Raw genomic sequence first — 27843 nt, 5'->3', positions numbered from 1 at the left:
GAGGCGGGAACAAGGAGGCTGAGCTGAATTTTCTCTTGCATCCCTCCAGCTTCACTTCTCAAGTTACAGACTAAAATGTCCTTAAAGGGGAAAAATGTGTGTGCGCGCAGAGGAGAGCTATCCCTTTGCAAGTTCAAAGGGGAAAGCATCAGAATTGTTCCCGCCTTCCAGGGACTGCCTCCCTTCCCTCTCAACAGCCTTTTGTGTCCAAACCATAGAAGTGATTAGTTGGGGGATCAGCTCCTGTGTTGCTTTCTTTACTCCCAAATGACTTTTCTTCATGCTGTTGCAGTTGTATTCCATCAGAAAATATTTCTTGGTGTTTGCGGGTGTTTGTTCCTTGCTCAGTCACTTGTGTGTGCATATGTGGGGGATCCACTTATTTTGACAACACTGAATACTGAAGGACTTTCAGAAAGCACCAGCAAATTTGAACTTTCTCCCCTTATTGGTGTCCTAATGGAGTCTGTGTTCCTATAATATGTTCCTCTGTTAATTCATGCACCAGCATCTACGTTCTTCTGCTCTCCTCTACCAGGACCCTAGGTGGTGATCTTATCAAGCTGCTTTCCATTGTATTCTTCCCTCTCTGCATTGTTCCCATAGCAGGGATCTCCAGTTCACAAGAGGAAAGAGAGGAGGCTGAGGTGCTCTGCTGCCTTATCAGGGTTACAGTCCTGCACTGTAACCCTATGCTCATCTTCCAGATAAGTAGGGGATGAGCATCAAAACAGCAAACCATTAAAAATCATCCATAAGAACATAAGAACGAGCCTGCTGGATCAGACCAGAGTCCATCTAGTCCAGCATTCTGCTACTCGCAGTGGTCCACCAGGTGCCTTTGGGAGCTCACATGCAGGATGTGAAAGCAATGGCCTGCTGCTGCTGCTGCTGCTCCTGAGCACCTGGTCTGTGCAAGGCATTTCTGTCTTGAGAATCAAGGAGGATCAAGATTGGTAGCCATAGATTGACTTCTCCTCCATAAATCTGTCCAAGCCCTTTTAAAGCTATCCAGGTTAAGGCCATCACCACCTCCTGTGGCAGCATATTCCAAACACCAATCACACGTTGCGTGAAGAAGTGTTTCCTTTTATTAGTCCTAATTCTTCCCCCCAGCATTTTCAATGAATGCCCCCTGGTACTAGTATTGTGAGAAAGAGAGAAAAATTTCTCTCTGTAGCCAGCATATCTTCTACCCCCATGGCATAATTTTATAGACTTCAATCATATCCCCCCCTCAGACGCTCTCCTCTCCAAACATAAAGAGTCCTGGCAAAGCGCTGCAGCCTCTCCTCAGAAGGAAGGTGCTCCAATCCTTCAATCATCCTTTCGTTGCCCCTTCTCTGCACTTTTTTCTATCTCGCCGGCTATCCTTTTTTGAGATGTGGCGACGCAGAACTGAACACAGTACTCTCAAGTGCGGTCGCATCCACTGCTTTTATATAGAGGCTAGAGACAATCCCTTGCAGTTTTGTATTACATATCAACTCCTTTCCTAATTATCCCCCAACATAGAGTTTGCCTTTTTTCACGAAAGCTGCCATGGCAAGCAGTTGAGTTGACATTCCCATGGAACTATCCCGCACTAAGACAGCCCTTAAATCCAACTTCTCTTCCTGGTCTGTGACTGATAGCACTGATCCCTGCGTAGCATGTGTATGTGAAGTTTGGATTTTTTGCCCTACTATGTGCATCACTTTTGACATTTTGCCTACATTGAGACTGTGCATTTGCCATTTCTTAGCCCACTTCACCTAATTTATCAAGGTCCTAGCTTGGAGCTCAGGTTCGCCCATAAATCCTTTGTGGTTCTTACCACCCTACATACATTTGGTATCATCTTGCCAAACTTTGGCCACCACGCTACCCACCCTACTTCCAGGTCAATAATTTATTATGAATAAGATTTAAAGAGCACTGGGTCCCAAAACGGATCCTTGGGGACACCACTCCCGACATCTCTCCATTCGTGAGAGAATCCTTCCCATTTATACCCAACTCTTTGTTTCCTGTTCCTCAAATCCACAGGTTTTTATTATCCACTTGGAGGGACTTTCCCTCATTATTCCCTTCATTGCTGAGTTTTCTCAACAGTCTCTGGTGAGGAACTTTGTCAAAAGCCTTTTGGAAATCCAAGTAGACAATGTCCACTGGTTCCCCCTTATCCACATGCCTGTTTACACCCTCAAAGAACTCTAGTAAGTTTGTAAGACAGGACTTGCCTCTACAAAAGCCATGCTGACTCTTCCTCAGCAGGTCTTGCTTTTCTACATGTTTAATAATTTTATCTTTAATTTTATCCAACATGGGTCTTTCAGAGCTATTCCACACAGAAAAGTTTTTTTTAGTCCCCCTGCTGTTGTTGCTGCTACCAAAACAGCACATTAGCAATGGGGCTTCCAGATAGTGAGTTGCCCCCATTTTTGTCGGAAAAAATGACCCACGCATAGCCTTCCCCCTTGATTTCTCCACCACATCCCTTCTTCCTTCTTTGCTGCGCTGAGATCCTGTCAGAAAACTGTGAGGTATATATGACCTCCCCACTGAGGACTTTTGATGCACACTGGCCTCTAGCAAGGAAATAATGTTGATTGGAGCTGTCAATTTTAAAAAAAGGGGGGGGAGAATTGGGGAAAGATTGGGAGGTTTTCCAATAGTTTCTCTCCCTCCCTCTAATTCCTTGTTACTCAAAACACTTTAAAATCTTAACATATTTGAAAAGTCAGAAAAGGATGTCTTTAATTCAAACCAGCTGTAGATCTTTTTAGAACAGCCCCAGGTCACACTTTGACCTGACATGGAGTCTTAAGCCAAGGTAGCCATTATCCTGACTTTGGCCTAACCAACTGGCTGTCTTACTAACTCAGTAGAACAAGTTAATTATTTATTGTCACACCAAAACGAAAAGTGTGCGCATTTTCAGTAGGAAAGACCCCCTTCTGATCGTCCTCCCAGGGAGAGTCCATTATTAGTAGCTGTACACCTTCCTCCCTGTTTCTCAGCCTGCACATGTGTTTCTCCTCCCATTCTTACAGCTTTTTAGTAGCACAAATGAGTGCGTGAAGGAGTGTGACACGATCACAAATGCTTCTGAAAGAGCTGAAAATACATGGGCAGTCAAACATATAAATAAATTAAGGAGTTAAAGAGGGACTTGAAACTCTAAGCCCCCATAAAATTAAGTTGGCTTTAAAATAATTTTTTAAAAATAATCATGAACCATTTACAATATTAGTATTAGATATTTCTGGACAGGCTTAAAAACTTGATGCCCCCCCTTGATACTTCAGCAAAAGTGACAGGTATGAGTCCAGATGCATAATTTTGGCTCTGTCCCACATGCTATAGATGCTTTGCATTTTGAGAATCCTACTAGTTCAAATAACATGGAGGCAAGAAAGATTGCTTGGTCCTTATTTAACAGACAACCTGCCATGATAATTACCCTCAGAATAAAGGCTAATTCTCCCTGTCTCTGGTCTATCCCACTTTAGACTACTGGTGGAATTACATAAAAAGGATAGCTAGTTCTTGGAAAGCATGAGTCTGGCATGGTGTGAGGATAGGCCAAACTCCACATCCAGGGGCAGAACCAGCGATGCCAAGGAATAGAGCTCAATGTGGTTAATGGCAGAGGAAACAGAAAATACTAATTGGTCTCTGTTTCCCTCTATTCTCCCTCTCTACCTGTGATAGATCTTTACAAAGCCCTTCTGATGCTCTGTAATGTAATGGTAGAACTACCGCTTGCCTACTGCTTCCTTGTTTCAGTTGCCTGCCTCCTTATTTTGTTGGCAATCTTTTCTCCTGCGTTAGTTCGCTGGCAGGATCCGTTGCTCCATTGCTAGACCTTTTGTGATAAATAAAATAATAAAAACTCCTGATCAATTTCAAATGGTGGAACTAGGACGGGGGAAGGTGGGGAGGAGGAAGAAAACCTGAAGAGAGATTAACACATGGCATTCTCCTTAACTTTCCCTGCAAAGGCAGGGGAAAAGTCACACTTTCTCCACATTTGGAAACTGGGGGTTCTCTGATCCGTGGTGCAATGTGTTTGGGAGAGGGGAAACGGGTGTGTATCCAAGAATCTGACATGAAGGGAATGAATGAGCAATGCAAGGCAGACCAGAGGTTCATAAATAGCATTTGAGGCACAGAAAAACTGGACCTGAAAACGAAAGTTAAAATTAATTGCAAGCTAGTGCTGCAAAGGTCCTAAAAGTTCAGCATGAAAAACTACTTTGCCTTAAAATGCCTTGAGGGATTCTCTCCATTGTATATTAAAAAGCCTCATCTAGCAACCAGGCAGAAGTCAAGAAAAGCAAGCGAGAACAGCAGAAAACTGGCCAAAAGGCAACCCTATGCATAACTGAATGCTTCTCCATGCAAAATATTCCTTTGGCAAAGAAAGCTGGTTGGTTGTCACCTAGCCCCTTTAGGATCTAGTCTTCTATATGCAGATATATTTTTGTGTGTAAGTATATGAAGAAACATCCAGCCATGTGAATTCTACCAATTCTGAAGTGGCACTTCTTGTCTGCTGCCCTAAACTATGGAACATCACAATCCATGAAGTATCTATGGATGGGTTTTTAATTCTTTGCACTATATTATTTTTGTTTGTTTTAAAATGAGCTCTGTTTTTTTAATTTGTTTTTAAAATCTCTTGGGCCTTGAGTAGAAAGGCAGCCTAGAAATTTAGTAAATAAGTGTCCACATTTTAAAAATTTGTCTTCATCTTGAAAGTTCACAACTTTGGAACTGATTTTTATCCACCCACAACATATGATGGCAATACAAGGAGGTGGGTGGATAAAGAGGGGAAAGTTTTTTTACTGATGAATTTATTTTTAAAATTGATTGATTAAAAATTATTGCTCAGTTTCATGTTAGTACAATAAAGTAATAGTGTAATGCTGCAATTTAATTTTTTTTAACATTAAGCTCTCATTTAGCCACTCCAGTCTCTGAAATGGCCTCCCAACCACTCATGTGTTCATTCTTCTTAGCCTCCTTGCTTGTACCATACAGTCCATCTTGACCTTCGCACTATGTGGTTTCTTCAAAGCCTGTCTTATTAACTCTTTCTTATTTCATTCCCCGGTTCCTTCTGCCATTTAGTTCAAGCTTCCTGTTCTTTTGTGCCACTACTTCAATTTATGTTTCTTAGCCCATCTGCACCCTTCCTTAATTCCCTTGCTTCCAGATTCTTAAATTGCTTGTTTTGCTTGTTTTTGGGGGACTTAAAGGCCAAGGACTTGAATGGACTGGAATTCCCATCAAACAAACAAATGTCCTTCTCTCACAGAAGATAGACTGCTAATCTTCTGGCACCTTTGTTTCCAGGCTGCTGCAATATTCAAGAATGCTGTCCCAAAGGTCAGCCAATTAGTATTAGATCAGCTGCTGTCTCAAATGCAATGCCATTTAGATTTTGTGGGAAAAGTCCAGTGGTACCTTTACAATCAACAAAGTTTTATTCTTGGTATAAACTTTCATGCGCGTGCATACTTCTTCAGGTACTTCTTGAGTTATCTGAAGGTATCCTTCAAAGCTACCATACACATGAGCAGTAAGAAGAGGCTCTTTTTCTACTGCCAGTTTTTACTGCCAGGCTGGGGCCTCTTGCAAGGGGAGTGGCGGGGGAATGAGCATTGAAAATGCTCCAAATGTGACATCCATGTGCCATCAAAATGGCTGAGAGGGTGTGGGTGAAGAAAGGCTTGAAAAAAGGGGGAAGAGGTTTCCAAATTTGGAATAATCGAAAAAGAAAAAGTTGGCACATGAAGTGGGAACAATTAAAAATAAATCTTCTCGTTCCCCCACCTTCTTCTTCTTCTGCAAAATAAGCTTGAAAAGCCTAACTCCAGGTGTTTCCCTGCCTCCTAAAATAATCAAAGATGCTACTGTCTCTCTCTTTCTCTGTAATGCTGTCCCCCCTCCACCAATACCTTGGGTTTCCATGGTGACTGCAAGCAATGTGCCATGGGGTGACAAGGAAGAGAAATATTTTAAAACTTAGACGACATATTTGATTGTTATTTGTTCTCATGATTTGCCAAGTTAAGAGAGTTGTTTATTCTCGTGCCCCCAACTTGAGTAATTTTCATATGTTATCCACTCAGGGTGAATTTTCATCAGCTGTGTCTCAATTAAACAAATGAGAAGGAGAACAGTCCTTCAGAAGGAGAACAGTCAAAGGCTTTCACGGCCGGATTCGGTGGGTTTCCCGGGCTGTGTGGCTGTGGTCTGGTAGATCTTGTTCCTAATGTTTTGTCTGCATCTGTGGCTGGAATCTTCAGAGGTGTATCACAGAGGGAAGTCTGTTTCAACGGTGTCTAGTGAGAAGGGAAAGTTTAGTGGGGTATGTTGTCCATGTACATACAAAGCGGAGCCTGAGACAGTATAAATGTCAACAGCAAAAAAACAATACCCCTGTCTGGCTCTAATACAAGATTAAAAACTCAATTTTAATGAAAATATTTTAAACATATGTATCCTTAAACATGTGAACTATACATGAGGTGGACAACAAATTAATCTGAAGCACAAGCACATATACACTAGGAGGGAAATCCCTAAACCAATTCACAGGCAACAAATCTCTATAATGAGATCATCATATTCTGTGATGTGATAATCATATTCTGTAGAGTGTGCACAGTTCTGAGATACCGTCATTGGCTGATGGTCAATCTGAGATGGAGGTGGAAGTATTGACCCGGGATGACCCCCCCCCCATACAACCAGGTTTCAAAAGAAACAGCACCTTTTCATCACGGTTTCATCCTCCCCACAGCAGCGTATGTGTGATGAGGACATCGATGTCTATCACGATTTCAAACAGTGCAGTACTCCCCACGATCGCACGATCAAACGTGCAATCTTGCTCAGTGGCTCTTTCTTCCTCGTCCTGATTGGCTGTTGCGCTGTATTGGGGCGGGATTTTTAAAAACTGTTTTTGCGCAGCTACGTCACCACACGCATGAGTAGATGGAAGCTACGTTTATGCACGGCTTCGACTTTTTTTGCACTCTTTACCCACGCAGCTGCACTGGCAGAAAAGTATTGTTTTAGTTTACAGTTGGCACAGAAATCACGCTCCACACAGCCATGTTTCAACATAGCTACCACCGGGGCGAAATTTTTTAAAAGTGCTGCGCGTGCATCGCGCACAGCCCACTGCACTCTGATTTGCTGGAAGGCTCCACATCACTCCCTACAGCGGAAAAATAAACCTAGATTCTGTCCCCTGATCCTCCTCACTGATCTGGTTTTGGTGCATGTTCTTTTAAAAGGTGCACTTCCATGCAGGTTCTTTAAAAACACGTGATAAGGGGGAGAGGGAGCGCCAGAACCGGGATGAATCTGTATTAGGTAGTTAAGCAGTGGGGAGTTCTTGCTGAAACCTTGATATTTTATGTGAGTATCACGCGATTAATTGACTGTGAGGATTCCACCTTTATGGCAAAAACAAAAAACAAAGTATCAGGGCTCCAGTGCAAAGCTAGAATGAAGACAAAAACAGGGATTAGCTGAATAATCAGAAAAAAATTGCTTGAGAGGTATATATGCAAAAAGAAAGTAGCCTAAGTAACAGTAAAGTATGTTACACAGTAAATCTTATATGTTCCCCAAATATCCCATTCTGGTCCCCACGCAATATTTATCTCAGCTGTGCAGTACAAAGCTCAGATGGAAAAAAAGGGAAAGGATAGTAAGAAGGGTGAAGAAAGTTATTTCTTTCTGTGTATGGCTATCACCAGTGGTGGCACGTCTGGGTATTATGATTTTTGACAATCCAAGCAGAACTAAGCCCCACACAAATCCAGATAACAGGAATTCCAGGCGGGATAGCCAGGCAAGGATGCTCAACAGAAATCCAGGCTATCCAAATGAGATCCAGAGGGGGATAGCGCAGGGAGCAGGACTGGGTTTGACAAAATGAGTCAGGACCCAAAAGCTGAAGCTAAGAACGAATGGGAGGGCTGAGCAGCAGTTCTTGCTACTGGGGCTAGAGAAGAATAGTAACAAAAGCTTGATTCACCTGGGAGGACAGAGAGGACAGAGAAATTCATAAGAAATCAGGCAAGGTCAGAGGCAAGATGAAGTCAGAAGACTCAAGGTAGGGATATAATGTGTCTGGAAGAGTATTTTGACAGTTGTCTTGTCCTGCTCAGGACAATAGAAAATACAGAACATCAGGGCATCCCTTGGAGTAACCTCCTTAAATTATCACCGGAGATCCTTTCGTTAGGTCACACTGAGGCAAGGCAATGAAGTTACAAACCGAATAATTTATCTCTAGGCTTTTCCTTTGTGCCAGGTAACACCTTTTCTACAGCCATGCTAGCTGGCAATTATATCTTGCAATTAAAATCCAGTCCTGTGAAGTGGTCTGTCCCTGCTTATTCTGCTGCCCTGTTTTGCTCCTTGTTTTATCCTACAAAATATCCTACAGAACAACCCTCCAACAAGGGTTTTTCAGGCTGCCTTCATTTCACCAATCTGATTTTAGGCCCAAAGTGTTGAGGCTGAGGACCAAAAAAGCATCATATTTTAAAGATGAAAAAATTGTTCACTGTATTTTTGCCTGTCTAAAAGTGAATGTCATTGCAGTAACCCTTCAGAAGGGGGGAAGTGGAGAAGACCCTCCCCTCACAAATTCGGGAACAGAATCCTAGCATAGCCATAGAAGATGCTGCTATGCTCCCCTTTGCCTTTCTGAGGACACTGCTCTTTTTCTAAAGGAAATGCATCAGTAATAAAGCCAAATAGGTATGACATGTTCTTCCATGTTTGCAGATGGAGGATCACCACTTTGCTGTGGAAGTTCACTCGATGACCTTAGATCAGTGGCGTAGTGCTCAGGGGGCGGGCATCTTGCACCAGGCACACTTCGGTGTGGGGATGGGGGCGTGGCATTTGTGTGGGCGTTCCAGGGCGTTTTGGGGTGTGGGCGTGGCAGGGGCAAATGGCACACACATGCCCTAGGTGCAGTTCCCCCTCGCTACAGCTCTGCCTTCGATCAGTTACACATTGTCATCCTGACCCACCTTACAGGTTGTTGTGAAGATAATATGGAGGAAAGGAGAAAGATGTAAGGTGCTATGGCCCCCCATTCTGGAGAAAGGTGGTGTATAAATGAAGTAAATAAATATACTGAAGATTGGGATAGACAAATGATAGGTTGGGGGTGGGGAGGATAGAATGAAGCTGTGCAAGCTTGCTTAGAGGAGGAAAAAAGAAATAGTGTGGGGAAGGGGACAGAGCAGGAAATGAGGTGCCTCCTTCAAGTTATTGCAAGTTCACTACTCTGCAACTGGGCCTGGCCTGGCAGCCAGCACTGGACCCAGCCCAGCAGCTGACCCTGTACAACTGAGCAGTAGTTTTCCCAGGTAGAGGCTGCCAGGGAGAGGGAAGAAGGGAAAGCTGAAGATAGGGCAGATAAAGCTAAACTGGCTGGCGGGTGGGGTGGAGAGAAGGAAACAGGTAAAAGGGAGACGCTACGGGAAAGGGAAAGAGGAAATAGCAGGGGATAAATGAGATGCCCCCTGCAAGTCCTTACATATCCTCATTTGCTGGAATACAAAAAGCATAATATTTATCTTGCAATGATCTTGCAGTGCTCATATTTCCCCTCTTGAACATTTTCAGAAGCTTTCCCCTTCTATATTCTACCCTATAAATATTCCTCTTTAGACATTACAAATTCAAATGTAGGCATTCTTGTCTTTGTCATGCCTTATAATGGTTAACAGAGTTCTAATTTTAATTAAACAGCTTCTGTTTGCAATGCATATTTATGGTCTGCTTCCAACCCTGTGCCATCCACAGTGACACAGTGTGTATTTTAATACATGTGTCTACATAAAGTATCTGTTTTATTTATAACTATTCAAGCAGAACATTTGCTGCTGCTGCTGTCAAATCATAGCTAACCTATGGCGACCTCGTAGTGCTTTCAAGGTAAGTGACATTCAGAGGTGGTTTGTCATTGCCTGCCTCTGATTAGCAACTCTGGTATTCCTGGGAGGTTTCCCATCCAAACACTGATTAGGGCTGACCCTGCCTTAGCTTCTAAGATCTGACAAAATCAGACTAGCCTTTGCTATCCAGGTCATAGATGGAGACAAAAAGGAACTCCTACAGGACTGCAGATTTGCTACATCTCCAGAAGGTGAGTCCCTGCAATCCAACATGCTTTACCACAGTGGTTCTCAACCTTCCTAATGGAAGGTTCATGTCTTCGAAGGTTCTCAACCTTCAAAAAGGCATGAGGGAAAAAGGAAGAAAGCAGCAGAGGTACTGGGAGAGTTGGAAGGGGAGAAAGAGATAGTGGTGGGAGGGTGGGGAAAGGAGGAGGAGGCAGCAGAAGTGGCAACAGGAAGGTTGGGAGCCTGAGCAAGAAGAGGATGGGATTTATTCTCTTCCCTGTGACTTCTTCACGGGTACTGAGAAAAGAAACTTCTCATACCTGATATATTCACAATCATCATTTGAAATAATTACCTCATACAAATCAAACAAATGATGCCCAACACTTTATTACAGATGGATATGGTATTGCTAATTCTTGATAAGCAGTTAGTTTAATTAAAAAAACATTAGACCTTTTAAAGCCATTTTTAAAAGTTCCATTCTTACATCCCAATGTTTAATAAAAGTCAGCTGAGTGTCAGCCGATATATATGACAAAGGTCCCTGAATTATTTCTGATGATACCACAGTCACATCATTAAGAAGGCCAAATAAAGGATTTAGCATTCTCTGTATTTCAAGTATCTTGTTAATTCCATCATTAACCATTACTCATAACTACTAGGCCGCAGTACACATCCACCATAGTAATATATTCACACATTATGGAGAATACAGGTTGGTTCTAGACTTCCTTCCCTGGGTAACAATCAGATGTCCTCATCAGTTCCTACATACATGGTGGGATCATGGCATGTGTGGAGAAGGGATTTTCAGCCATCCTCCTATGTTGCTTTCCCAACCTGAAACAGGTATGTGAGGAGCTATTTGGCCTGTTGAGAAAATTCCCATTTCCCCAAGCAGATGCATGGGTTTCCCTAATGGGTTAATTAGTTGCTCCCATGGGGCTACTTTAGTTCAGAAAAACAAGGGATCATGTATGTGGGAACTGAGGAGAGCCTGCTGATAATCACATAGGGAGAGGACTCCAGATCCAACTTGCCTGCTTCAAAATGTGTCAATCTGCTGTCTTGACTTTTAAAGGGCTGTTATTTGATTGGTTGTATTTGGGTGTCAGTGTTCATTCCAGCATAAGATATTTTCCCAAATCTCTTGTTTGCTTGTTGAATTTGTAGGCCACCTTGTCAGGCAGCTCAGGGTGGCTTACAACAATCACATCTACAAATACAGAAATCAACAATTTTAGTATAATATTGCACCTCAATTTCTATATAATACATTGATCAAGGAAGGAATCAATTAAACAGATAAACTCAATATAACACCAAAGAAAAAGAAGAAAAGAAAAGAAAAATGCAGGTAAGGGAAGCCTTGAAGATAAAAAAAATAAAAAGATAATATTAAGAAATCGCAGAAGACCTCTGTGACATGCTTGCACTGGTTTTTAGGTCTGTAAATTATATAACCCATATTTATTGCACAGTGCATACAATCTTTAGATTAAAAGAAACTGAATGAAAAGGTCCTATAGATCATATAAGTGGTTACACTTGGCAAACAATACAAGGACCTAATGCGTTTCAACCAGAATTGGTCTGCCTCAGAGATCAAACTACTACACACAAAAACAATCTTAACAACAAAAACAAAACAAAAAAATTATTCCAGCCTGGAATATGACTCCTATAAATGGTAAGAATGAAAGTACAAAGAGTTAAGGCTCAAGGACAAATCCAAAATAAAATTTGTATTTAGAATGTAAATAGGGATAAGTGATACATAACCAATGGCCTCCTAGCACTGATATTCATAGATTTACTACCTCTAAACATGGTTTTGCTTAGTCACCAAGGGTCACAAACATGGATGGACTTTTTCTCCATGAATCTGTCTAATCCACTCTCAAGGCTGTCAATGCCTCTGGCTGTCACTATATCAAATTTCACAATTTAATCACCGGTAATAGTTGAATAAAGAAGTACTTCCTTTTGTCTGTCCTGAATCTGTGGCCCATCCTGCTCCACAAGAAAACACGTTGTGGAGATAACATGAACATTCATATATGTTGCACTGAACTCCTTGAAAGAAGGGTGGGATAAAAATGAAAAATAATCAGTTTAGTCTGTGGCAAGTCGGCATGAGCCTTAAAACCCATAAACCGATATACTGAAAAGGTTACGTGACTGATTCATTGCCCGATATTATTATTTTGAAGAAAAGGCCTGACAGAAGAAGAGTTGGTTTTTATAGCCTACTTTTTCTCTACCTCAAAGTTGGCTTACTATTATCTTCCCTTCTCCTCCCCACAATAGACACCTTGTCAGGTAGGTGAGGCTGAGAGAGTTCTGAGAGAACTGTGACTGGCTCAAGGTCACCCAGCAGGCTTCACGTGTGGGAAACAAATCCTGTTGTCCAGGTTAGAGTCTGCTGCTCTCAGCCAGTTTAACTAGTAAGCAATGGAAAGGCTGTAGCCAGAATGAAGGAGAAATGTTAATCCCCAAGCTGCCTTTTAGTTTGGAAAGATACCAAGGATTCCTATTCCAAAGACATGACCAATTTAGGCTATCACTTTTTAGCTTGCACTTGGGATGCCTCTCAGCATTCATTGCTTGAGTTCTTTTCTAGATATGTGGAGCTCTTGAAACAATCATTCCCATCTGCTCCTTAACTCTAAGAATTGTCTTCAATCATATGCCAAGTTGGAGGGTAGCTGTTAATCCCAGTTTGGGACAGGTTGGTGGAGAGATTTTTTTTTTCCATGTTCCCAGAAGCTACAATCCCTTCTGTTTCTTAATCTCCCCCATCCCCACAACATTAGCAGCAGGAAAGGTTGGCGGAATGGGGCTATTTTTGGGAACGTCTCCTTAGCAACGGCTGCTGCCACCGTCTGTGGTGGTTTATCCATAGGTGCTAAAATATTCTATGCTTCTTAATAAAGAAAGCAGCTGGTAAAGCAAGGTTGGAGGTGGGAAAGGTTGTCCACCCATTTACTTTGTCCTGTGTCTCCAAACTCACCCATGACTGAAAAAAGAGCAGCAACTGAGAGAGTAAAAGTCTTTTAAATAGAATGTGTTTAGAGACTGTTCATCCCTTCAGGTCTTGATCAAAAAATGTGCACACTGCCCCCTACTGGGGGAAACTGCTGTCCCATGATCTCTACAGTACAGACTGTAGGATATCTGTTGTGAGACTGGTAAATGCAACCCAGCCGACAGAAAATCAAGCTCTTTTTAGGGGGCTCATTTCTTTTGTGACTAGAGATTGGATTTGCAGAAAAAGCCTCATGGGGGAGGCTTTTTGAATGGAAGAACTCTGTCACAGAACTCATATTACAGTCCCAAATCTAAAAGGCAGGGCTTCCATTCTAACTTTCAATGCAGGTCAGTGAATCATATATGAACTTGTAACTGTATACTGTTCATGTATAAACTTTGTAATCAGGGAGTAAACAATAATATATCTATTTACATTGTAGATACCACACACTCATGAAGATTTTCGAAGCCAGCATATATCCAGAAGGTGGTCGCTCGGGTTGGGTTTTCAGTATTCAGTGTTTCGTCAATGGCTATCTCTGTAAAGATTAAGGAAGCAACTGTAAAAGTCCTGATTAGTTCTTATGAATGCATCCTTGTCTGTATGTGAGACTTATGTGAAGATGTGCTGGGGCATTACTGAGACACAGTCCCATTTAATGTATATATTGTAGATTTAGTCAACTCATGTTGTATTCATATAGGAGTAAGCTTAACCAGTCAATGCCACCAGAAACTCTAAAAATTATCTGAGCAATGAAATGACGAAACAAGCAGCAAATATTTACTGCCGGCAGTGCTGGGTAAGTGTGGGTTACTTCCCAACTGAGTAAGATTCAGAAGACCACCATTGCTGGGTTAGTGTTTTAATTTGTTATGGATTTCCATGTGAGAATTGCTTCACAGGCCATGTAGGAGTTCTGTAGTTGTGGCAAATACTTCACTTAATGTAACTGTTGCATATCACCACAATTGCACATGGAGGGACACTGAACCTGATGCTTCTGTATATGGTGAATTCACTGGATGACTGGATGGATAGTGAACTACTCAGACAGTCAGTGTAGTGTAGTGACTGGCATGTTAGAATAGGACTGGAGAGATATGGATTTAAATCCCCCCTCAGTCATGATGCTAACTAAGTGAGCTGCTGGTGACTGTTGGAATAAGTGACTTCTGCATGCCTGGACAATTGGGGGGGGGGGGGGCGATATGTATCTCTAAGCTGTTCTATTATTTGCTCTCCATGTCTAGGCTCCGCCCACCAACTCCCCCGTCTTCACCCTACAGCCATTTTCTTTCTTCTTCTCCTTTGCACTGAGCACAATGGTAATGGCTACCTGCTCCTGCTGGGGATTTGCCACAGAAGCAGTTCACACTTGCACATACGTGATGGCGTGTTAGGATGCTCGCTCGTGATGGGGAAAGTTATCTCTTTAGACTACGGTTTCTATTTATCTACTTTTCACCTGGAACAATACCTCTGATCCGAAGTTACTTGAAATAAATGTAAGTTTTCCTTCCTTTGCATATGCTTGTTTGGAAGAGCTCCTTTTACTGCACTCACACACAGGACTGGGCTGATCCATATTCAACCAAATTCCAACAGTGACTTCCAACGGGAGCTGGGATTTTGTGGTTTCCTGATTGCCTTAGGGATGCCAGCTTCCTTGTGGGATTTGGGGATCCCCCAGAATTACAGCTCATCTCCAGTCAACAGAGATCAGTTTGGCTGGAGAAAATGGGTGCTTTGAAGATTGGGCTCTATGGCATTGTAGCCCACTGAAGTTTCTGTTCTCCTCAGACTCCATCCCTAAATCTCCCGGAGTTTCCCAACCTGGATCTGGCAACGTCTCCCCTCCCCATTTGTAATGACAGATTCAACCATGTTATGGTGTTTTAAGGATTTTTAAAAAACCCTCTATATTACTCACTGGAAGAGCTGCAACATGAAATGCTAGGCTGAACACCTGAATGGACCTAGTCATTATCACAGACTGAATACCAATCACCAGCTGCTGTTGGCAGGAGAGTTTGTTCTGGACAGGAACTACTGGTATGTCTTGGTGTGTGTCAGATTGAAGGAAATAAATGTTTCTGAGGAATTTCTCCCTTCAAAACGAATTGAGAAGCACCCAGCCTAGCTCAATTTTGATGGAGGTCATGGTGGAATAATTCTGTGTAAATCCCACTTCATGCAATACAAAGCTATAAATGCAATGATAGAGGAAAAGGATTCAGGTTTTTTTTAATAGTGTGCATACAGCAACTGCACAGAGGGTAAGGAACTGCACAAAAGTGTTGGTGTTTCTCACCTTGGAAGGCCCAATATGGGATACATTTGATATCTGCTGATTTTGGAATTTATGAAGGAGCCCTTATAAATTGGGGAGTAGTGAGGCTCTCAGTACCTAAGGCTTTCTTTTATCTTTGAATGATCATGTTCTCTGCTTTCTTACAGAAAAACAGAAATTTTGCTCTCTTACCTTTAAATCTTCTTTTTAAGAAGGAACAGAAGAAGATTCTGAAACAACCAGGAAATCTCATTTCTCTGGAACAGAACATAAGATTAGAATAAGAATTTTCTCCTGAAGTAAGAGGTTTCTCTTCATACCGGTCCATTTGAAACTGCAGGAGGAATTTTTTTAAAGTTAAAAAAAAGAATGTCAAAGCTCCAAAATGTATAAGGATATCTTGGAACCAACTGAAAAAGAAAGAGAAAATTGGTTAAATAACAAAATGGTAGAACAAATGTGCTGGTAGAACAAATGTACAGATAGTAGGGTGACGGAGACCCTAAAGGAGCTCATCCAATGCAAAATAATAGTATCTTCAAGGAGGAATCAAAGCTTATAAAAGGGTGGATCAGGGAAGAAGTCTACATTCACAGAACACTGGAAATGTTTACCTCTCACTCCTGCTCCCTTAGTCAATGTTTACCTCTCACTCCTGCTCCCTAGTCAAGCATCAGTGGTTGAAAAATGTAGCCACTGTGGTCTGCTTATTCACCAAACAGACAACAACAGCAAAGGAGAGCAAGGGCTGTCCCTACAGGCCCTCCTCCAAAGAGGAGGGTGGCCAGGTAGCTTACAAAGGACATTGGTCAGAATGCCAGGGGCTGACCTGGAGTAAGGATGAATTTTCCACTACAACAAGAATAAAAATTTACAGGTAAATGAGGAAAATTTCAATCAGGACTGGGGTGGGGGGCATCCTGGAACAACTTTTTTTTTTTTATAAATTTTTATTGTATAGAATAATTATGCATTTGTTACATTCAATCTCTCCATTTTATCTATACATTTTTTCATTTTTTCATTTTCATCCTGGAACAACTGGGACATAACAAAGGCAGGCATTTCTGGGTAGGATCCCAGAGAAATGCGCTACTGTCTAAAGCAGGGTTGTCCAACCAATTGGTTATGCCAGAACATAAAAACTAGTCTGCTGGATCAGACCAGAGTCCATCTAGTCCAGCACTCTGCTACTCACAGTGGCCCACCAGGTGCCTTTGGGAGCTCACATGCAGGATGTGAAAGCAATGGCCTTCTGCTGCTTCGCTGCTACAAGTTGAGCAACCTGGTCTGTTAAGGCATTTGCAATCTCGATCAAGGAGGATCAAGATTGGTAGCCATAAATCGACTTCTCCTCCATAAATCTGTCCAAGCCCTTTTTAAAGCTATCCAGGTTAGTGGCCATCACCACCTCCTGTGGCAGCATATTCCAAACACCAATCACACGTTGCGTGAAGAAGTGTTTCCTTTTATTAGTCCTAATTCTTCCCCCCAGCATTTTCAATGTATGCCCCCTGGTTCTAGTATTGTGAGAAAGAGAGAAAAATTTCTCTCTGTCAACATTTTCCACCCCGTGCATAATTTTATAGACTTCATAGACTTCCCATCAGCAGGGGCTGATGGGAATTGTAGTCCATGAACATCTGAAGCCCCAGAGTTGGACACCCCTGGTCTAAAGCCTTTACCACCTTCCCACTGCAGCCAGCATCTGCAGATGCCCAGGTGCCGAATTTATGATCCCCAGTGAAAGTATGGATAGCTGACCAGTTTGTCCTTATTGCCCTGCAAGTTTCTGTCAAGCAGTTATTGCCACAAAAAGAAGCAATTTTCTCCAGCAAAATGGACTGAAATAACTTCAGGAACATTTTCTGACCTGGAGCATGTTCGTGAAGTAGACAAATGTTCACTAGTAGCACAAATAATATGGTGCAATTAACATTTGAGGTTGCTTCTGACTGAGAATGTGCTATGTCTTGTCATGGAGATGTTTAGGACCCAAGTTTTAGGGAGATAGCAAGAGAATTCCTGTGGTGTATGACTTCTTATTTCCCGAAAATTGATGCCCTTATGAATCACACAAAACTTCATACAGAAAATGTATTCAGTTCAGAGGCAATCCAGGTAAGAGGCTATCAGAAGTAGCCTTCCAAGAAAGGAATGTTAAAAGAATTTGGTCTAAAGACTCAGAAGGAACTTTAGTGATAGTTTGGAACATTTATTATTTACTATATTTTATCCTGCCCTTCCTCCAAGGAGCTCAAACTGCTGTCCATCGTTTTCCCCTCATTTTATTCCCACAATAATCCTGTGAGGTAGGTTGGTGGAGTGTGACTGAACAAAGATCACTCAACTAAGTTTTGTGACAAGTGGTAATTTGAACTTGGGTGTCCCATTTGTAGTCTGACACTAGCCACTATATAACATTCGAATAGATTACGAGCAGATGCCTATGAAGGTAAAGGTAATCTTTAAGATGAGGATGATCTGAGATGACTTCCCACTTCTTACAGGAGAGGGTTTAACCGATTACGGCTCTCTGGCATTTGAAGATATTGGCCTGAAGACTGATTCAAACTCTGCATTTCCTGCTTTTCATTTGTCCTTCACCTTTTACTATTTCAGCTTTGTGGACAGCTCCAGCGAGCTTGTCTCTGCAGCAAAGAAAAAAGGGAAAAAAAGAACCAGAATCAAAAGCAAGGGCATGCTAAATTCATGGACAATGGACTCCACCCAGACACAGGATTTGCATTCACCAATACTGCTGCTGCTGCAGGGAATGTAAATGCGACTACAAATGTAAATGGACTGATAACCCCACCCACAATAGAATGCACTCAACCACACCTTTGCATAGCAAGTTCCACCTAAACATTTACTGACTGGTTCTGCACCCTGGGACATGGACAATATATACCCCACTAAACATTCCCTTCTCACTAGACACAGTGTGTAACAGTCTTCTCTCTGTGATATACCTCTGAAGATGCCAGCCACAGATGCAGGCGAAACGTTAGGAACAAGATCTACCAGACCACGGCCACACAGCCTGGAAAATGCACCACAATCAGCAAAAAAAAGAATTGTCATTTTATTTCCACCTTAAAGCAGACTTCCAAGTTGTTCCAGAATGTCATCTTGACTTTGACTGAGAACTGACCAGTGGAAGGAAATAAGCAGGAATGCTTGCTTGTACCATCTGCTTCATTTTTGTTCCATATTATTTCGTCAGAACAAAGAGTTAGTGGGTTTAGGACCAGTTGGAATAAAGTAACTAAATGTGAAGAACTCAGTACCAACATCAGAAGACTATGCAGATCTCCCTCCTGCCCCCATCATACAGCTCTGGCATGGCCTAAAACAGTGATGGCGAACCTTTTTGAGACCGAGTGCCCAAATTGCAACCCAAACCCCACTTATTTATCGCAAAGTGCCAACCCGGCAATTTAACATGAATTCTGAGGTTTCAGTTTAGAAAAAAACGCTTGGCTCCCTCTTCCTCTGCCTCACCCGCTCAAGCAGGGGCCAGCCTGCTCTAGCCTCCAGCAAGTCCTGCGCACACCACTCTGTGCTCTCTAGCATCTCCATCTCCTCTGCCCCTGCCCCCCCTTGGGCAGCAGCCACCCAGAGCACAGGCACCAGGTCCGCCAGCAGAGTCCTCCCTGCTCACCGTGGTGCACGCACATCATGCTCAGTGACCCAGATCAGCCTAGGTATATGTGTGTGTGTGTGGGGGGGGGTGATTTTCCGCCCCCCACATGACAAACTCTGTGTGCGGGTGCCCACAGAGAAGGCTCCGAGTGCCACCTCTGGCACCTGTGCCATAGGTTCGCCATCACTGGCCTAAAACTATATCCTGGTAAGCTGAGGACAACAGCAGAAAGCCACTTCTTGCTTGGTAGCTGCTTACAAAAAGAAATCCCCAGAGGATCGTTGGGAAGCAATTTTGTGGAGGCCTCCAGCTACCAGGCCAACTGATCACAGTTTCACGGCATCAGGAAGCTGGCAGTGTAGTAAAGCCTAAAATCTGCAGCTTGTAGCTAACAACCCATGCTGTTAGATCTTCTCAATTCTCTAGAAATGAAGTAAACTGTGATCACAACATTTAAATTATTCTCTAGTGACAGGTCATATGTGGTTATTTATTTCATTCTTATTCTATTGTATCTCTAAGGAGCTCAGAGCGGCAAACATAATTCCCCTTTATCTCCCCCCACACCTCTGTACAGTAAATTAAACTAAGAGGAAATGACTGGCCTCAGGTAACCCACTGAGTTATCTTAGGAATAGTTTGTGGCAGAAACCCCCATTGAATATACATGAGTGGGATTCTGAGTAGGCCTGCTTATGATTTCTGGCTAAGTCAGCTTTGTGGATGAGCAAGGATTTGGGCCCAGATTTCCCTGATCCTCTAACCAGTAAACTATATCATTCCGGCCTATGTGGGTAATTGGAACAGAGGGCACTTAGATGTAATGTATATGGAGTACATACCTGCATGTATAAGTACCAAGAGGGATGTGGGCATATGTCTGCCTATGTTGTGGGATGTGAGGCTATGAATATGAGTGGAATGAATGTATATCTGTGTGTGAATATGATGTAGGGGTGCCAATGTGTGACTGGTTCAGGTGCATGTGAAGGAGGCAAAGCAGCAGGTCACTTGTGTCTGTGCAAGTGTGCACAAATAAAGGGAGTGAAATACCGGAACAAATGCTTAGTCTGAAATGGGAATCAAGGATGGGAATCAAGACCTGTCCCTCAGCCATTTTCACTATTGGTCATCGTTACTTTAGAAGTGGTTGGCATGGTTACACAGCTGGTATATATTGCATCACTATTAGTGGTATCACTATTGTAATTAGTGGTATCACTAGTACAAAATTATTGGGGCTGTGTTAGAATTAACGAATTGACTCGCTAAGAGTGGGCAGATCCACCCGGCTTGCCATTCAGCCCACATTTTCTGTACCATTGACTCAGCTTCATCAGCTTTGCTGTGGAACAATAAACAGAGTCATGACCTGAGGGGCTCAGAGCCACCCACTTCAATATGTGCATGAATCCATCCTCTTCAAGGGCCACTTTAATGTTGTGACTTTACCATCAATATCTCAGGAAGCCACGGAACAACAGAGGTGGCCCTTTTAAGAGCCACACTGAGATAGTCGTTTGAGGCAGCAGGCTTTGGCAGCCGATAAGGCACTTGAACAGCTCCGCACTGATGCCCTTCGATGGCTAATAGCCATGGTGACAAAGTTCAGAGGCAGCAAACCCCTGAATACCAGTGCGAGGAGACAACATCAGAGGGCTCTATGCTCCAGGTATTAATCCTCCAGGTGAACTGTTTCGCCACAGTGAAACAGAATGCTGGACTGGAAGGACTAGTGATCAGATCCAACAAGGCTCATGTTATAGTCTTTATGTTCCCCTTCTCTTCAATTAGGTTTGCAACAGAGGACTTCTTGTGTCCCATGTTAAATATCAAGAGAGGACGTGCCATTTGAATTTTCTGCTTCAGGCACCAAATTATCTTGTGCTGGTCCTGTGAAATTATGTCACAAAAAAGGCACCAATGGAGAAGGTTCTGGAAGCAGTAGAATGTGAGGACTTGCCTGAAACTGACTCAGGGTCCACCAGTTAGAATGCAAATAAAGCCCTGGAAGTGCATGCACACATTTTCTGGAATGAATGACAAACCTCTTCAAGCCACAGCGCTCCACACAAAGATCCTGGGGCACTGCTGTGCCAGCCACACGTGCTCCTATTAATGTTTCCATTGCTTTGGGTTGCTTGTCTTTCCCCATCAGTGCATCTGCAGCGTGTATCCATGGTTCTGAGATCACATGCGAGGATGGGTTAAAGTAGTGGAAGGCTGTTGGATTCTAGCGGAGTTACTGACTTCTTAGCTACAGACTGCACAGTAATCAGAGAACGGGAGACGAGCAATTTGAGAGGAAGAAGGAGGGAGAGAGAAACAGAGAGGACGTGGAGGAGGAAAAGAGTAAAAGGAACAGCAGGAGTATAATGTAGAAGGAAGAGGGGGAAAAGACAGAGGAGAAGCTGAGAAAGAAGCATCAATCCAAAAGCCTATGGGAAAAGCTCCAAATCCAAGGATCAGAACTCCACACTGAACAAAATGTTGAAATCAGGAAAGCATCCAAACAAAGAGGAGTGGAGAAGCAGGTAGAAAAACCAGGGAAGGAAAGTTGGAGAAAGACTAACAGCCAAGAAAATTCTGGAGAGCTAAGTGGAAAACCAACAGAAGAGATGGTCAAGGGGAGGGAGCAATTTCTGGAGATTTAACCCAAACTGGATGGGATGTAGGCAACTCCTTCTTTGCCTTTCTCTCATAACTATATTTGCAGCTCTCAAATGGGATATAGCTAACCACAGACCAGGTAAGAGATCCTTAGTTGTTGTTAAGTGTTGCATATATGATCTAAGTTGCATCAATGTATTTTTCTGGGACTGAGTACATGTATAAGCAAATGTAGATTTATACAGGCAAATCTGTAAAAGGGAAGGGACAATCAGTTTACTTTTGGCTACAGTCCTCTGCCTAGATAGGCTGTTTGTATCCCATTGAAGCATTGACCTACACCACCCAGTCATCGTCAGGGACACTTGCATAACTTAAAAGGTACTCTTTGAAATGTTAGCATTAGATTGTGTATTGAACAAGTTTCACGAATGCCACTTCTTCATATTTAGGAGAGTCCTTTAACGTGGCTTTCAAACTCCTTTTTGTAGCACTAGCAGGAGCCTGCATCTTTCAAAGTAGTCATTTCTTGAGAGGTCTCTGTTATTTCAGCAGGATAGATTGGAATGAGGTGTTTAGGGTGGGCACAAATTGTGGGGGAAACAGAATGAAGTGCCAGCTTTTTCAAAACTCAGACATGTCAAAGTTTTTTTCTGGGACTGAAACAACCGAACATTTCTCTCCCTCGCCTCCTTCCTCCCCCTCCTCCCCATGCAAGCTGCCATTATTTATATTGATACCGCTTGCCTATTTGTGCTATCCTGTTAAGGTCACGTATTCCTTGGCGGATGAATTGACAGAACGGAGTCCTCAGATGTTACAGTTTATAGAAAGCAGCTTCCAACTCTAGCTCTTCATTAAAGGAATTCAACCTCACGGCACTTGTACCAAAAGGCGAGTAGAAAAGGCACGTGGCTATCCACACTGCTTCTTATACAGGTCTAATATAGAAAGGAACCATAAAAGGGGGAACCTAAGTACTTTCTAAGCAAGCGTGCAGAGTGCAGGCAGCAGCACTGCTTCTAACCCCACTCATTGTCCAGTGGGGACCTTTTCATGCTTCCTGTGCTTTAGGACCAATGCAATTTACTCAGTCTTTGTACTGGGTGAACAGGTTGGAAAAATCTAACATGTCATTGTGCTTTATGGACTATTTAAATGGGAATAAAGAACTAAGGACTAAGTCAAGTATGATGTAGCATGGCGATTCTCTATGAACATCGCTAATTCTCTTGTGGAGACTGCAGGGCCTCATCTGGCTCCCTTACATTCCTGTCAGGCCCTGCTGACAGATGGGGACCTCTACTTGGTATTGGTTTAAATGTGGTTTATGGGAAATGAGATGAAAGATCTAGCTAATTTAATCGAACATACAATATATATTTACTGTCCCAGATTATCTGAAGGGCCTGGTGGCATAGTTTAATTTTTGTACTATAGAGATCTACGGACCAGTTGACAATGGCAAATATTGGGAAGCATCAAGATCTGGCAAGTAAAATGTATGCATGTTGCTGATATACCTCTCAATATATTAGACTGAGAGATTGATAGACTGAAAGCAGGTAACATGGAATGGTTGACAAATCGGCGTAGTTAGGAATCAGCTTTCGATCTAGGAAACCACTAGAATATTTTAGCCTATAAGAGAATGGACCAGGCTAGCTCAATCTCAGAAGCCAAGTAAGGTCAGCCTTGGTCAGTATTTGGATGGGAGACCACCAAGGAATATCAGGGTTGCCACTTGGAGGTAGCCAACAGCAAACCATTTCTGAATATCTCATCTTGAAAACTCTAGGGGGTCGCCATAAGTCATCTGTGACTTGACAGCACTTTATCAGCAAGAGGAGAGCTTCATCTATGGCAAATGTTGTGTGTATTTGATAGCAGCGTCATGTTGACATGATGACTACAAGTATAAATTCCATGGCATTTGGTGCAAGATTAGCTGGGTGGGTGGGAAACTGTAAGAGATCCACTTGCTTGAGGGTCAGTTGAATCCAGTGCTGGAATTGGCATAGCATAAAAAGATACATTGAGATATGGGAGATACTTTTTTAAATCTTACCTTTACCATTTACCATTTTAAATCTTACGTTTACCATTAGGTGGCCTTAGGCAACTTGCTCCCTCTCAACTTCAATTTCACCCTCTACAATATGAGATAATAAGAATAAGAATACTACGCCAATACATTGCAACTTCCTAGGCCTCTGGATGAGGCTCAAATTGTAATGAAAGGCCAACAACCAACTAAAGATCTGGCAGCTGTGAAATCAACCATAATAATAATAGCATACCATACAGAACTGTTGTAAGATATCATTTGTAAGTATGTAAAGCACTTTGAATACTGGGGACTTCTGTATTATGCCATAAGGAAAATTATACAGTGGGATAAAGATAATTGTTGAGCCCACTAGAAAAAGAAATCTGGCTTATACAAGGAAAAGGGTTTCATAACTATAACAAGGTGCAGGAAGTACGTGCTGTTGTTCAAACTTTTAAAAGGAGAGCTATAAAGTCGATGGTAGCACAGATACTAATTAACCTCTCTTGAAATCCCATTGATTACTTTTTGGCCATGTGACTTAAAATGGATTGTGCTGTTGCCATTCCAAAGTGGTATATGGAAAGAGGGGGGCACTGTGGAGCAGATATCAAAGCTGTTGTTTGATGCTGTGAAATGCAGGGCAGGACTGGTGCAAAAAGCTACATGAACTACAAGACACAACCATTCTGCTCTCTTTGTTACCCTGCTATATACATCCACAATGCTGGGACTGATCCATTCCCCATGAAGCAGGGTATGTCTCTGTGTACATTTAAAGCAAAGCAAGGCTCAGCAGGAGTCTGGTCATTAAGTCCCACCAAAAGAAAAATTGCCAAAGCAAGCAGTGGGGAGGAGGCAAGGGGAGAGTTCAGTTCCACCTCAGCACAATACCCTTTAATTAATCTCCATCCCTGCCTGTTTTTGGGGTGATTCAGCAGCAGATTCAGTTTTAACAGGGGCCTGACACCATCACAGCTAATTTGGTCTGTGGAATCCAGAGTGGGAGATAGCAAGATTTCTTGAGTTTGGCGCATGACAGAGCACTAAGGCAGCAATTAAGAAGTCTTCCAAGATCATTTTAAATAATTGGGCAGTTCTGACATGAAATGGTTTACCCCCTGAAGATCTACAGAATGAGAAAGATGGAATGGCTCCCTTAAGATCAAGGGCGCTATTTAGCCAGAGGGGTGAAACTACTTCTTTCCCCACCTCATGTTTCAAAGGGCATGTATGATTTTGGGCAATGTGCATTGGGTAAGTTTTATAAACAAGTTGAAGACCTGCAAGGACCTCTCACATAGAGGACATGAACAACTGGTACAAAATTTCCCCGCAATCCAAAATTTACTTTTAAAAAAGATTTTATTACATTTCTAGGCTGCTCAGGGCAGCTTACAACATATAAACTCACAATTTAAAACCAATAAAATTATAATGAGAGCCACACCAAACACGAATCAGTGTCATGGTTGGGCTTCATTGAAATACAAGGATTTATGGGGCCCAATCCTGACACCCTCCAGGTTGCAGCATGTTCAGGACTAGGGTTGCCAGCTTCGGGTTGGGAGATTTGGGGGGTAGAGCCTGAGGAGATCAGGATTTGGGGAGGGGAGGTACTTCAATGGGGTATAATGACATAGAGTCCACCTTCCAGAATGGCCATTTTCAGCTGGTAAACTGATCTCTGTTGCCTGGAGATCAGTTGTGACAGTGGCAGATTTCCAGATGCCACTTATTTAGAAGTTGGCAACCCTATTCAGGACTTGAGAAGGCCAATATTGCCCCTTCCCTAATTTCCTCCCCCTTGCCCCCATAATGCTCAAGTGTCCTCAACATTACATGCTTCCTGGAGATCAGTGAGTTGGCTCAATATTCAGTAGATTATGATCTGTGTTCATTTCTTCTATTTTAAATTTACAGATAATATTTTGCTGAAACATTTTGCCGAATATCTGTATGCAGAAAACCCATCTTCGCTGTTCGCTGTTAGAAGGTCTCTGGTTATATGTGCCAAAGACATAAAGTCTTTTATTTTAAAAAGACAGCTGTTTGATTTGTACTAGTAATTTATGCTAGTAATAGTAAATATGATTAAGTATACAAGCAGCAAACGCAAAAGTTATTTAATTGTTCTGACTTTTACCAATAGTCTTAAATAAAATCCAAGACAGTGCCTTTGAAATGTATTGATAACTTTTCTTTTTCTTCCATTGCTAAAACCTGAGACAGTGCTTCTAGCTTTAAAATGGGCTTGGACAGATTTATGGAGGAGAAGTCAATCTATGGCTACCAATCTTGATACTCTATGATCTGAGATTGCAAATGCCTTAGCAGACCAGGTGCTTGGAAGCAGCAGCAGCAGCAGCAGGCCATTGCTTTTACCTCCTGCATGTGAGCTCCCAAAGGCACCTGGTGGGCCACTGTGAGTAGCAGAGTGCTGGACTAGATGGACTCTGGTCTGATCCAGCAGGCTCTTTCTTATGTTCTTACTGATCTCTTGACATTCCTAAGAAGTGGGGAATCCTTCTTCTTCACCTGTTTCTGTGGGATGCTTCTTGATGAATGTGAGAATGGAAACCTGATCTTTATGGGTTTATGTAAGAGCGGCTTAGTCAAGTAAAACGAGGTGCCAGATGAGGATTAGAAAAGTCTGTTGGAAATGGTGCCTTCAGAATGGATGAGTCATCAGAACATGAGAGCTACTGTATATAGCTGCTGACAATGGTAATAATTACACAGGAGAGAACAAATATTTTAAAGAGTAATTCTGGTGGGAATGAAAAGAGGCAAGTGAAGGGAAAGAGATGGAATGAATACAGGAAAGGGAGATGGTGGAAACAAGGGCTTTCTTTCCTTCTTGGTTTCCTTTCTCTTTCTCCTTGTTTCTCCTCACAACTCTTTCCCAGTGCCAAGACAAGTGTGTACAATCTGTTGTTTCTCTTCTGAGACTAGCATAGGCAGCAAAGCCTGGCAGTTACATCAGTGCAATTTAAATTACAACAAAACGGGTATTTTTTTAAAAGAAACAGCAATGCTACTTGAAATTTTTGAGGTGCTGCCAAACTGCTTCACTTCTTCTGTCTAGTCCTACTTCCCAACTAGACAGTGCGCCTTGTTCTCTTGACACATCATGCATTTATACATGTTTAGACCTTGCTTCCTATGTCTTTCATCAACGTTGCAGAACTGATAACACAGTGTAAGTTGTTGTGGATTGGGGGTTTTGTGCTCTCCTGTCTATGGTATTCTTTTGAGCTCTGGGGAATGTATTCATGGCCTAGTGCTCATGCTCTCTGTTATGTGGTGCTATGGGCTTCAACCATAAGGCTCATACCCCCAAAATAAAATATTATTTGCACTGCTTGCTCAACCCCATAATGTCCCATATTATAGAATCAGTCTTCTGTCCACCACTGCCAGCACTTCCATTCTAGTGTGATCCAAGCTGGCTAACGGTAACAAAGTACAGTAGAACTTCACTGGGATTGATTATTGCTTTCAGCATTCATGACTGAGTTGTGCAGGCCATGAAGCATGTTCATGTATGACTCCGCCCATTGATTTTCCTGTCCAGTAGCTGCCTCCCATTTCTTTGCTGCGCTCAATATATAGGATGACTGAGGACATGGCTTGTCTACTTTACAATCAGTCTGTGAGGTTAGTTCTTCTTATTGTCCCCATTTTATAGGTAAAATTGTGAGAAATGGGCAGGGTCTTGAGCCCAAATTCTCTGTGTCCATGAACATTCTGCCCACTAAACTGCCGAATGATTCATATAAGCTTTTCACCAGTTAATATTTACTTCTCTGAGCTTGTTCTGCATAGTGAATGCTTTGGCTTTATTTAACTGTATTAGTCCAATTAAACAAACTAATCTGTGACCACTTGTGCTTAGAAATTAGTCCCTTATTCATAAATGTTCAGCTTCCCAGTGTTCTTTAAAAAAAGATGACAAAAATATTCCCAGCAGCACACAGCCCTGGAATAGCAGTCTGCCAACAGGTTATGTTAATATCATGTGAACATATTGCTGCCTCTGCA

The 27843-nt window shown here is 42.4% G+C and overlaps 1 protein-coding gene across 1 annotated transcript in view; it reads left to right on the top strand.

Moving 5' to 3' along the window:
• Positions 1-21351: 21351 nt before the first annotated feature.
• KCNJ4 (potassium inwardly rectifying channel subfamily J member 4) overlaps positions 21352-27843 on the top strand; it is a 31234-nt gene continuing 24742 nt past the window's right edge. The window contains exon 1 of the mRNA XM_048502435.1: positions 21352-21888. The gene's annotated coding sequence lies outside the window, so the exon portion shown is untranslated. The remainder of the gene's footprint in view (positions 21889-27843) is intronic.

This window comes from Sphaerodactylus townsendi, linkage group LG06, assembly GCF_021028975.2.
Source record: "Sphaerodactylus townsendi isolate TG3544 linkage group LG06, MPM_Stown_v2.3, whole genome shotgun sequence".
Lineage (NCBI taxonomy): Eukaryota > Metazoa > Chordata > Lepidosauria > Squamata > Sphaerodactylidae > Sphaerodactylus > Sphaerodactylus townsendi.
This window is presented reverse-complemented; position numbering and strand designations above follow the sequence as displayed.